Genomic DNA, 12,856 nt, shown 5'->3' on the forward strand with positions numbered 1-12,856 from the left:
TCCCTAGGCAGTAAATGAGAAAGACTTCTATCATTTTCATTATTAATGCATTATAGTGCATCAGATTCAAATATGAAAAATTCATCCACAGAATTTTGTATCAGATTTCTTGTATTAATACATATTTGTTAAAAATGTTTCACATTAAAGCAATATATAACAAATAAGGAGCACATCAACTGTATTTTATGAATTTATAGGCAATTTCAAGGAGTGGCAGGGATCAGTCTTTCATTGTAGCCTAGGGTGGCCTGGAATCTACTACACAGTCCAAATTGGCCTCAAACTCATTAACATGCTGCTTCACCTTCATAAGTACCTCCTGGTATGTGCTGCCAAACTACATGTAACTATAAAAAGATAAACAGGAGGGCTGGATGTATGGCCTAGTGGTAGAGTGCTTGCCTTGTATGCAGCAAGCCCTGGGTTCGATTCTTCGGTACCACATACCGAGAAAAAGCTGGAAGTGGTGCTGTGGCAGAGCTCTATCCTTGAACAAAAAGTGTCCAACGGCAGTGCCCAGGCCCTGAATTCATGCCACAGGACTGGCAAAAATAAATAAAAATAAACAAGGCTTTCATAGTACATACAGAAAGAGGCAAAAGGCTAGAGAATATCAGTGAAGTGATTAAAGCCAATTTAATGGGCACAAAACATCTATTTATAGTCAAAGAAAGAATTGGAAAAAGATTATGAAAAATAAACTACACAAAAACTGGATGATGCTATCTGTGATGATTGAACTAATTGAGCTTAATTTCTTACACAACATGCATCCTCTGCACCTCTATGGAACAAAAATTCCTTGTTATTACACACAATATTTGCATCATTATCTGCACATTCTAACTCTTTCAGATATTACTGTCTATCCTGTAACACACGTTACATGTTGAAATTCTTTATTGTCCCTTCCCTCTATCACAATAAAAAGCTATCATTGCTCATTGTGACATCCTCAGGACCTAGAAAACTCTGGCACTGCTGAGTACTCTAAAATATGTGTGCAAGCCATGCACTGGTGGCTCACACCTGTAATTCTAACTATTCAAGAGGCTGAGATCTGAGGATCACAGTTCAAAGCTAGCCCAGGCAGGAAAGTACATGAGAATCTTTTTTTCCCCCATTCCTGGGCTTGAGCTCAGGGACTTTCTCAAGGCTAGAGTTCTACCACTTGAGCCTTAGCACTACTTCTAGCTTTTTTCTTTGTATATAGTACCAAGGAATTGAGCCCTGGTCGTCGTGCATGTTGGGCAAGCACTGTACCACTAGGCCAAACTCCCTGCCCTCTTTTTTTTTTTTCTTTTGCCAGTCCTGGTGCTTGAACTCAGGGCCTGAGCACCGTCATTGGGCTTCCTCAAGGCTCGGGCTCTACTTGAGCCACAGCACCATGTCCAGCTTTTTCTATGTATGTGGTACCAAGGAATTGAACCAGGGTCTTCGTGTGTGCCAGGCAAGCACTTTACCACTAGGTCAAACTCTTGGCCCCTTTTTTTTCTTTTTAAAATGGTTTCTTTTTTTTTTTAAATGTAAAGGTGATATACAAAGGAGTTACAGCTACATAATTCTGGTAGTGAGTACATTTCTTTTTTAATAGTGTCACTCCCTCATTATCTCCCAGTTTTTCCCCTCCAACCCTCCTCTCTATGAGTTGTATAGTTCATTTCCGATGAGGTATCTAGTGAGTATCAGTGCTGAATTAGTTCTCCAAATAACACCAGAAGTGGCACTATGTTTCAAAGTGAGCAAAAAGAGCTTATGGACAGTGCCCAGGCCCCAAGTTCAAGTCCACAACCGAATAAATAACTAAATATTTGTACAGTAAAAAAGCAGAGGTTGTAGTTTGCTTCTGCCTCAAGCACACAAGCTGTTTCAAGCTGAGTCCACAGAATAAAAAGTAGACTAATATAAAGTAGACTAAATTAGTGATATGAAGGATACCCAAGTTCTCAGAATGTTGTCTGAATAGAATTCTCTTGCCCACCTTTTGGGGAGTAGAGAAATAAAGAGTATATGGGCTGAGATAGAGAAATAAGCTTAGCTTGTAGGACATCTAATTCACCTCTCTGAGGCCAAAGATAAGAATTATATACTCCTCTTACCTTTTCCTGAAGGATATAAGGACACCTGCACAGCCATATTCATTGCCACACTATTCATAATCACCAAGATATGGAAACAATCCAGATGCCCCATAATAGATGAGTAGACCCCAAAAATGTATCTATATACAATGGAATTCTGCAGCCATTGGAAAGAGTAAATTAATGCCATTTTCAGGGAAATGGATAAAACTAAAACAAATCATGGTAAAGTCAGCCAAGATAAGGAAGACAAACAACACATGTTCCCCCTGATATGCAGAAGGAAGACAGATTTAAAACACAGTGGAATATGACAAATTACATAGAATTCTAGATACTCACATACAGTGAGACCAAAAGAGGATAATCCTAAGAGAGGATCACAAAGGCGCAATACCCAAGTGCCTCTTCATAGTATATAAAATAACATACATACTAAAAGGAACTTCAAAGATGTGGAAACCAATGACTTTTTGGGTTTTTTTTTTTTTTTTTGCCAGTCCTGGGCTTGAGTTCAGGGCCTGAGCACTGTCCTTGGACTTTCTCAAGGCTAGAGCTCTACCACTTGAGTCTCAGCACCACTTCCGGCTTTTTTCTATGTATGTGGTACCAAAGAATCGAACCCGGGTCTTCGTGCATGCTAGGCAAGCACTTTAACCACTAGGCCAAACTCCTGGCCCCAATGACTTTTTTCTTAATGTTTTTTTCTTTTTCTGATGACTCTGTATTCTGTACATTATATATGATATATTCACGTGTACACCTGTGGGAGGCTAGGGGAACAAAATCCAAAGAAAGAGGTGAAAGTGCAGCAGTGGAGCTCACTGGACACTGATGAAAATGAACTATACAACTTCTGGGTGGAGATGAGAGGGAGGGACTGGGAGTGAATGATTGAAGAAATGATACTGTGTGAAAGGAATGTACTTATTACCTGACATATGTAAATGTAACCCTACTGTATAGTACCTCTAAAACAACAATGAAGTAAATTTTTTAAAGATACAACAGAAGCCCAGAGTAGTGGATCACACCTGTAATCCTAGCTATTCAGGAGGCTGAAATCTGAGGATCACAGTTCAAAGTTAGCCCCAGCACAAAAGGACCTGAGACTTATCTCCAGTTAACCTCTAGAAAACAGGAAGTGGGGCTTGGCTCAAAGATACGACACCAACCTTGAGCTGAAGAGCTCAGAGACAACACGCAGGCCAGGGGTAAGGCGGTATCCTTGAGCTGAATAGCTCAGGGACAGTGGCCAGGCCAAGTTCAAGCACCATGGTCAAAAAAAAAAAAAAACATCACAAACAAGGGAATTGAGCTTATATAATGAAACTGTAGAACTTAAAAGTTTTTGAAACACACACACACACAGGGGGGCAGGAGTAAATAAGGAGGTCTATATGCCATGGTTTATACAAAGCACAAATCCATCCTTGCTAAAGCACTGAGACAATTAGAAAATTGCATGGTAAGAGTGCACCCTCTAATGGAGGGGTGAAGAAATGTCATTGTGAACGGGTACGCTGGCTGTCTTGAAATTAGACACATTCAGACTCCCACTGAACTCCCAAACTCCCATTCAAACATCTGGATTAAGAAGTTGCTCAAGACTTCAAAGCAGATCCAGCTATTTTTACTTTGTATGAAGCCAGTGAGGCCTGTTTGGATGGCTTTTAATTTTCTATTTATTTTCTTTTTTGACACAGGCTGCTCCCAAACTCTGAGCACTCTTGTCTCAGCCTCTCAAGTGCTGGGCTACAGGTGTACATCACCATACTTGGGTTTTGATTGACCTTTTTAAAGATGCAACCTGTATAACAAATGTGTACATTGTGCTAAATAATACCCCCACAACCATGCCATATATTGGAGAAAGTGATGAATTCATTATGATGCAAAACAATTTTTTCTCTTCCTTTTATCAGTAATTGAATGTGTTATTCCATTCCAAGTAGGAAAATTGGGATAGAAGTCAGGGTATTGGCAATTTTTTTCATTTTTGTCTATCTGTAAATTCTTAATATAAATGCAGGGATATAAAATATCAGTGCAAGTCAAACTGTTTCACTAAGCATGCTTTGGTAGTTCAACATTAAAACATTTCAACTAGACCTGTTAAATTTTATGAACAATGCCAGCATTTGCAGTTTATTAATTACTTTTTGTATTAATGGCAATTTTAGCAATTTTACCATATAGAAGATTCCGTCCATTCACAAAGGGTGAACAGATACAACCATGGTACTCACTATCATTTGTTGCAAACGAACTATACAATCTGTGGCTGGGGAAAGGAGGGAAAACTGGGAGAAAGTAAGGGAAAGGGTGACACTGTCCAAAAAGAAATGTACTCTTTATCTGACTTATGTAACTGTATCCCCTCTTTACATCACCTTTATAATAAGAACAATTGTAAATTGTTCTATGCAAGTATAGCCAATTGTTGATATAATAGCTTACTTTAGAATAAGCCATGTAACTTAAGCATGCCAAATCTGTTTTTAGGAATCCGCATACTGCTTTTCCCTCTTTAGTGCTACCTTCACACAAGCAGAGCTCCCTCTCATGCCTGAATAACATATTTGGCGGGTTCTGTAGCTTTGACACCACTCCTAGGGTTGAGAAGAGTTTCTTTCAGCTATGGGAAATGTGATTGCCACTTATATTAAACTTTATTTTTTTAATCGGCCATGGGGCTTGAACTCTGGGCCTGGGTGCTATCCCTGAGCTCTTCAGCTCAAGGCTGGCACTCTACTACTTTAGCCACAGTGCCACTTTCCATTTTCTCATGGTTCATTGGAGATAAGAGTCTCACAGACTTTAGTGTCCGGGCTGGCTTTGAACCGTGATCCTCAGATCTCAGCCTCCTGAGTAACTAGGATTACAGGCCAGAGACACTGTGCCCGGAGAAAGTAGTTTTCATCCATCACATGTTTTCAAGTTTGAGTCAATGAGTCCATCAGCTCTTAGCTAGGATTACAGGTGTGAGCCACCAGTACCCAGCTTAAACTTTAGTTTTTTACTCCATTAAAACATTTCTTCCCTCCCCCCCCCCCCCGCTCCTATTATAGCTTATAGATGGGGATGAACATGGAGGAAATTGCACAGTGCCTGGTTGAGTTCCTTCACTGGCGATCTCTATGATGTTTGTGAGAAGCCTTGTATACTTTTTCCAGCCAAGTGGTAACACTAAATTGCTCTCATGGCAACCTCTGACCATGCTCTGCTGCTACGAGCAGCTCCCTATTCTTCTGATTTCTCTAGACCCTTCACACTCCAGAGAATCCTTGTCAGGTTTTTCCTCCAAGGCCCCTGCCTCCCATTCCTCCTGCACAACCAGCATCTGGCCAGTAATCAGAGTCTAACTTTCCTTTCTGGTTAGCATCCTAAGTTCTCTTTAGGGAGCTCTTGCTTTAAAGTTCCATTGCTGCATCCTTTTGCTTGGCTCTGTCACTCTACTTTCTTTTGACGGTTCCTTAAAAAAAAAAAAAAATGTACTTGCCCTAATGAATCTCTAGATTCTCTGTGATAGCTACTGAAAGTGAGAGTTACTCCATCAAAAGTTAGTGTTATAGTAAGGTCTGAGCATGTGTTAAATGGCCCTCTTTAAAATATGAAGAGTCCATTATTGGCAGTACTAAAGTTATTCTAAATTCTGAGCAACAAGAAAATTCAAATCTATGTTCATATTCACACAGTACATTAAGATTTATCCTTGACTTGATATACATGCTACTTCTAGAGGATTTTCTAGTTTATTTTTGAATGAATGTCTTAAAGAGGCTTAAATTTACATAACATTTCCATATGTCAGTGGAATGCATCATGCCCTAGAACTAACAAATGCTTGTCTTCTGTTCTTAAAAGGACCTATGTGGCCTATCAAATACCACCACCAATACAAAGTAAGAAAGAAGAACTATTTCTAAAATCAGCAGGATATAAGCAAACAGCTACATTGACATATCAGCTAAATTACTTACAGAATTGAGAAAAATAAGGGAAGGGGTGGGTCAAAGGGAAATGAAAATGTTGAAGTGATGACATAGAACAAGATATATTATATACATAAACTGCTTTATTAAATGGAAAAAAGTTCAAAACATATCTTAAAAAATTAAGAAACATGTTGGCTGCTGGTGGCTCATACCTGTAATCCTAGCTACTCAGGAGGCTGAGATCTGAGGATCACTGTTCAAAGCTAGCCCAGGCACTTAGGTCCATTAGACTCTTATCTCCAATTAGCTACCAGAAAACAAGAAGTGGCACTATGGCTCAAAGTGGTACAGTGCTAGCCTTGAGCTGAAGACCTCAGGGCCAGTGCCCAGGCCCAGAGTTCAAGCCCCACAACCAATTAGATAGGTAGATAGATAGATAGGTAGGCAGACAGACAGATAGATAGATAGACAGATAGTAGATAAATAGATTAAAAATTAAGAAAAGGAAGAAGTTGGAAAGGATGGGTGAGAATTTTGCAAGTGTCAACATTAATCAAGATGCACTGCATAAACTGCTTTGTTGAATGGCAACTTTTTATACAACTATTTAAAGATAATAGAATTTCTTTTTAATGATGAAATAAAGACATCCTGTCTTTAACATTTCCATATATGTACCTACAGCTGCCTACTTGTTTAATCCCCATGCTTTACTGAATACATACTTTAACCATGGTAACTGATGTGTTATGGTCTGTTTGTATTTGTAATTAATGAGTTTAATTGCAACTGCTGGGTAGAGGAATTGCTTATTGGATCTTTATGTAAAACAGAAATTAGAAAATGAAAAGAAGCCCTACTGACTCACTAAAGAGTCACCAGAGAATAGTTTTATTTTGTGCTCAACCACAGTAGGAGCAAACAACAAACTAAGAACTGCATGGTAGTGAATCAGTATCCATGGATAAGCCTGGAAGAAAACAAGATCGACTCTATTACATCAACATAGGCTCAAGTAGAATTCAAAATAATGGGAGATACATCTGGATGCCTGCTATTATGGACCAGGTGAATCACAACAAGCTAGCTCACTCCTGGACAGATTTTTAAGGATACATGAAGGGAAGAAGAAAGTAGGACAAAGGGAAGAAAATAAAAGCCATCATTTTTTTTTTCTATGTATGTGGTACCGAGGAATCAAACCTGGGTCTTCATGCATGCTAGGCAAGCACTCTACCACTAGGCCAAACTCCCCCAGCCCCTCATTCTCTTTGTGTGTGTGTGATTAACAGAAGGGTTACATTATATTCACCAGTTAGAAGGTGCATAACTTCACAAACCCTCCCCCCGCTCATCTTGGTTTCCCCCTTACCTATCCAATTTCAAATAACCAATTAAGCACATATAAAATATATCAGATAACAAGGTGAAATATTGTAACAATATGAGATAACCAGGGGATGGCAAGAGAGATGAGAGATAACATAGTACATTAAGGACAACGATCATCCATTATATGGCTTTTGTTTCCTTATCCTGGAGGTCCTTTCATTTAGTGTCATACTATTTAAAAGCCATCATTCTTAAGTCTTGGTTTAGGTTTTTACTGTCCAACTTGTCTCTTTTCTAGTACCTCTAACTTTCCATCTTCAAAGATTCATTAGAAAATCAGGCCTTGATAAGAGATGAATGACATACCTCCAGGCCCTTCACTCACAACTTTCATCTCACCTTAGGCTGTAGGTTACCCTTAAAGCTAGATTTTCTGAGGCAACATTAAGAACAGATCATGTTCTTCTCCTTCCCTCTGACCCTTCTTCCCCATCTCTCTCACAGACAGACAGACAGACAGACAGACAGACAGACAGACGGTGGGGGGAGGGAAAGAAAGTGATGTTGAAGTTTCTCACTACAAATTAGAGGTCATAATCTCTAAATTTAAAGACAAGCAAAGGATATTTGTATGGGAAAGTAAGACAAATGAAATATAGACAATGTGGAAGCTTTAAGAGTTTATGGACCTTTAAAAGACATCTCAAAGAAAATGCCAAAAATAAATTTCAAAAAGTGACAGGAGAGACTAAAAACTTTAAAATTTCTAAAATAATAAGAAGAAGAATGTTCCAGGTGTATTTGAAGGAAGAAAAACATCAAGAACAAAAGAGGGATTGTAGATCACTTGTGGTTTACTCCTGTGACTTATCTATTCAGCATGCTGAAAGAGGAGGAATATAGCTCGAAGCCTGTCTGGCCAAGAAAGTCCATGACACACTTATTTCCAATTAACTATCCAAAGCCACAAGTGGAACTGTGGCCCAAGTGGTAGACCATTAACCTGAGTAAAAAAGCTCGGGGACAGCATCCGGGTCCTGAGTTCACGCTCCAGTAATGGCACACAAAAGGGGCGGGAGAACTGCCTCACTGTCAAAAGAATATGATATAGTATTCATAGATGATGCAGAAAAAAATGGAGAAAGAATTCTATTTTCATTTGCTCAGAGCTTCAAAAGCAACACTTCTTAACATGGATTCCACAAAATGCTAGTTTTTTAAGATATTGCAAGAAGGGTTGATATGTTCAAAAATATTTAGAAAATACTATTTTCATTATAAGGACCTTTAGATGCTTTTAGATTCTACAGTGTTCTCTGAAACTCCAAGAATGAGTAAAGTTTTTATTACATCTACTCTTGAGTAATTATAATTGATCTTTTTTTAATCAGGGAATCTCACAAAACTAGTGAGCCATTGTTTGAAAGAATACAGTGGCCTCTCCTTGTAAAATAATATGTCTTGGGGAAAAAAAGATCAAATGATACATTGAGAAGCTTTTCCAAGAGTTTAATATTACTGTAAGTCAGTAGTCATGTTTTATTGTCTTCACAGAACAAATGAATATGAAATCTTAGTTTCCATGGTAGCATAACACTGACTGAGAATTCAGAAATTTGGCTTGGTAACTAATGGAAAGACCTCTATACTAGGATCTTGTTCATATTTTGAGATGGAAATTTCAGCTCTAGAAGGTAGAATTATTAACCACTTGTTTTCTTTTTAATTCTGGAAGTTTGCATAATATGTTAAAAAGTACTAAAAAGTGAACAACTTTACAAAACTTTGTGTAAAGTTTTGTAGACTTTAAAAAACCTTTCCACAGTTTTGTTTTGTTTTTTTTGATATTGCTTACTTGGTCTCCCTTTCATGCTGTGAAGACTAAATATATGTTTCCCTTACAAGTGTTTGGATGTATTGCTGTCATGGTGTTGTACCCAAATTCCTAGAACCCCGAAAAGACCACCAGAGGCCACAGTCAAAGCTAAAAATCAGGGGTTGTTTTATTTAGGCGTCTAGACTCGGGCCTCCGCGTACCAGCAGCCGGCAACGCTGAAAAGGCCCTGAGCAAGAACTTTACACTGCTTTTATACAATTCCTGATTGGCTATTTAACTCAAATCACTGGTCGAATCAGAGCTCAGGTGTCTAACCACTGAGCATCAAGCTGTTACCACCTGGGGTTCAAGTACATGAGCCCTAAACAAGGGGGGGAGGGGGTCATTCCTAGAACATGGAACGATCTTGGCACAACAATGGAAAGAGGATGGTGTTTAAGGACAGAGAATGGACTACATGCTCTGTCCTCACAAGGAGAGATCAAACCATTTTATGTGTTCATCAAAATCTGACCACACGGCAGCTTGATCAGAATGCTTGTCTTGCTGCCTTCTTTGTGTCTCCTGTCCCTTTCATTCCTCCCTCTAGGTTCTTGGCCCTAGTTGACATCCCGCTGGATGGGACAAATGGCACCCAATGTGCAGCTCGAGTGCCTGCAAGGCTGAGGATCGCCGTCTTCCAGGAGGAAAACTTGGATCCAAGTGATTGTGTGACCAGCACAGAGTGGCCCGCCCGAGACATCTCGGTCAACGCTGAGGAGTGAAGACGACGCAAGGTAAGTGACTGGCCATGGGACAGGCATCATCATGACAGGAATTGTTCATTTCAGATTTAAAAGAGGCTCTCAAGACACGAGGAACTTGGGTTAAAAAGAAAGACTTAAAGGCATTTTTCGATTACCTAGGAGAATTATGTCCTTAGTTCCCCAAGGAAGGAACGATTAACGAGGTTAAATGGCAGAGTTGGGGACTGTTTAAATGATTAAGAAGATTCATGTTTTTATAAGAATTTTCATGTAGTTATTGCAATTGTGGTCAAATAAGGAACATTTTCTGCTTGAAACTATAAATAGTGCATGCTTGGCCATGTACACTGTAAATAGCCTTTACCAAATGTGTTTGACAAGGAATTGTTTTTATGTAGATAAAATGATCATTGATCTTAAAGATTGCTTTTTTTACAATTCCCCTACACCCTGATGATATTTTGTTGGCAGCTCAGAACAGGTCAGATCTACAAAATTACCCAGTGCTCACAGTGTCTAGATTTAAAAGCAGAGGTATGGAGATTTCAGATCCCCCGGCCGAGAAGGTCTGGGAGGCCTTAACATGTGCTGTGTTAATGGCGGCCATTCTTTTCGACTGGGCGGCATGGGACCTCCTATATCTCCTGGTGAGAAGGAGGAAGATTAACTTGGGAGAGGATCCTCCCCTCAGGGTCTATCAGACCTTGTCTGCCCTTAAGGCATCTAGGGCCAAGGAAACTTTAAATAAGGAGCACTCCTCCCCCAAACCATAATGGGGGGTTAAGCCGCCATTTTACTCCTCCCCACCATGCTTAGTAAATGCTAACCCTGGGGACAATAGATCCGCCCTAAAAGAGCTTAAGAAAGCAGTCTCCCAGGATGGGCCTAATTCGCCCTGGGCCAAAACCATCCTCCAAGGCCTGGCTCATCAGCAGTGCTCTCAGGCTTAAGTTCCCAGCTCCTAAAAACTGCCACAGGCCTCAGCTCCTAGATGTAGCTGGCCTAGCAGCATCTTAGCAATTGGCACGCCTCCCGTCCTGGCCAGGGCCATTCAAGCTGCTGCTCTTAAAGAGGACCTGCCCTATAATCTCTAGGGAGAGACAAGATATGGATGTTGTGGCATTCTATGATGACTGCATTAATTATGAAAAAATTAGCATAGAACTGCTCCCCCAATTCTAGGGGCCACAGTCTAATCACATAGGGAGCAGTGGCCTATTGGTGGGAAAAACAAGTGGAGCTACTAAAATTAATAAGGATCAGACAAATACAAGTTTCAAATACAGGTTTCTTCATGATCTCCCTGCAGTATGCCCATGGGGGCCACCCAACCAGGGCTCCCAAGTCTTTCATCAATTCCTAATAATTTGTGTATTTATGCTATTGAGATAAAAGATTGTTTTTTTCTAGAAACAGTGGTTTTCCTTTAACAAACTTTTTTGGAAAAGACACCAGGTTTAAAGCAAAGGCCTCTGGAGGTAAGTAAGAATTGGCCGACCACCCTGTATGTCTGTCTAAAAAGTGCACTGCTGAGCCAAAAAAAAGCTCTCTAAGGCCTGTGTGGTCAAGGGACGCCTTGATCCCCTTCTGGATTTCTTGTCAGTAACAGGGCATGCCTGAGAGTCTCACCTGCAAGACATGTCTAAATAAGTTGTTTGGTGAGAATGTTCACCTGAGTTCGTGTTGTTATGTTAAATGTATCCGATTGAGTCCCATTTTCTGTTGTAAGTCAATGTCTGGTTCTGTTTGAGAGTAGGTTAGGATGGCCTCCGCCGGCCAGCTACCAAGGAATGGAAATTTCCGTAGGGGAGGCGCGTCCCCTGAATTCCCGATTTCAGGGCTCCATGGTCTTTCCGTCACTCTGGTAGTTTAAGGCCAGGCATGCCATCAGAAGTTTAGGAGTTTCCTAAAAGTCTCTGCTTCTCTGTCTTGTTCTTGTTTTTCCTTGGGTATCTATTTAATTATTTCTGGAAAACACAAGTTTCCTCCCCACCTGGGGTAGGTCTAGGGCCTGGTATGGCCCCTCCCACTCAGATGCAGTTGGGGTGAGCTGAAGCCAGACAAAGCAGCTGCAGGCTTAGTTTCCTTTTTCCTAACAACCTGCTGAAGTGACAGTCTGGAGACAGTTGGTGGCAGGACACAGACTTCAGTCCCACCCAACATTCATCTGCAAAAAGTAATATGTCTGATATCAGAAACAAGCTCTGGAAGAATAAATTTCAGCTAAGTTGCCTTGTTAGAAGCTTTGTTTTAAAAACAAAACAAAAAAAAAAAAACCCTGGTTGTCACCTCCAAGAATAAGCTTTGCAAAACATTAACAACAAAAAAAAAACAACAAAACAACAACAACAAAAAAACACCTTATGATACTAAAATTTCCGGAAAATGAACGGCCGATATTAATTTTGCACACTTTAAGATCTTTGAGTATGAATGTATGTGTGAATGGGTATGAGTGAACATGTGCAAGGTTAAATTGTCAGCATGCTATATAAAACAATGGATGAGCTCATATTTGAAACACAAAGGCAATTGGGTAAATCGAAGTCTAAACTTCAAGAAAATTATTAGGTTTGAATGTTTTTCCAATGTCTCAAAGGATTACTGCATTGTTTTAAAGAGGTGTAATGCATAAAGCTGTTTACATTGTAACTGTTAGCACAGAGGCATTAGGGAATTTGGAATTTATTTCCTTAAAGTTTGGAGACATGTATTAGAGATTTAAATGTGAATTTGTGTATCAATGTCAGAAAAAAAAATCTGACCACACATTATAGAAATTTACAGAACACCTCTATGTCACACACCAGGGGCAAAACCACTAGGCTTGGGGTTGAAGAAAATAATGTCCTCTGTCTAAGGAAGAAGCTTTCCCCTGGTTAATGAGGAACCCCTGTTTCTGGCTAAGTAGTGTAGACC

The sequence above is a fragment of the Megascapheus bottae genome, chromosome 2, assembly GCF_031878675.1.
Source record: "Megascapheus bottae isolate mThoBot1 chromosome 2, mThoBot2.hap1, whole genome shotgun sequence".
Lineage (NCBI taxonomy): Eukaryota > Metazoa > Chordata > Mammalia > Rodentia > Geomyidae > Megascapheus > Megascapheus bottae.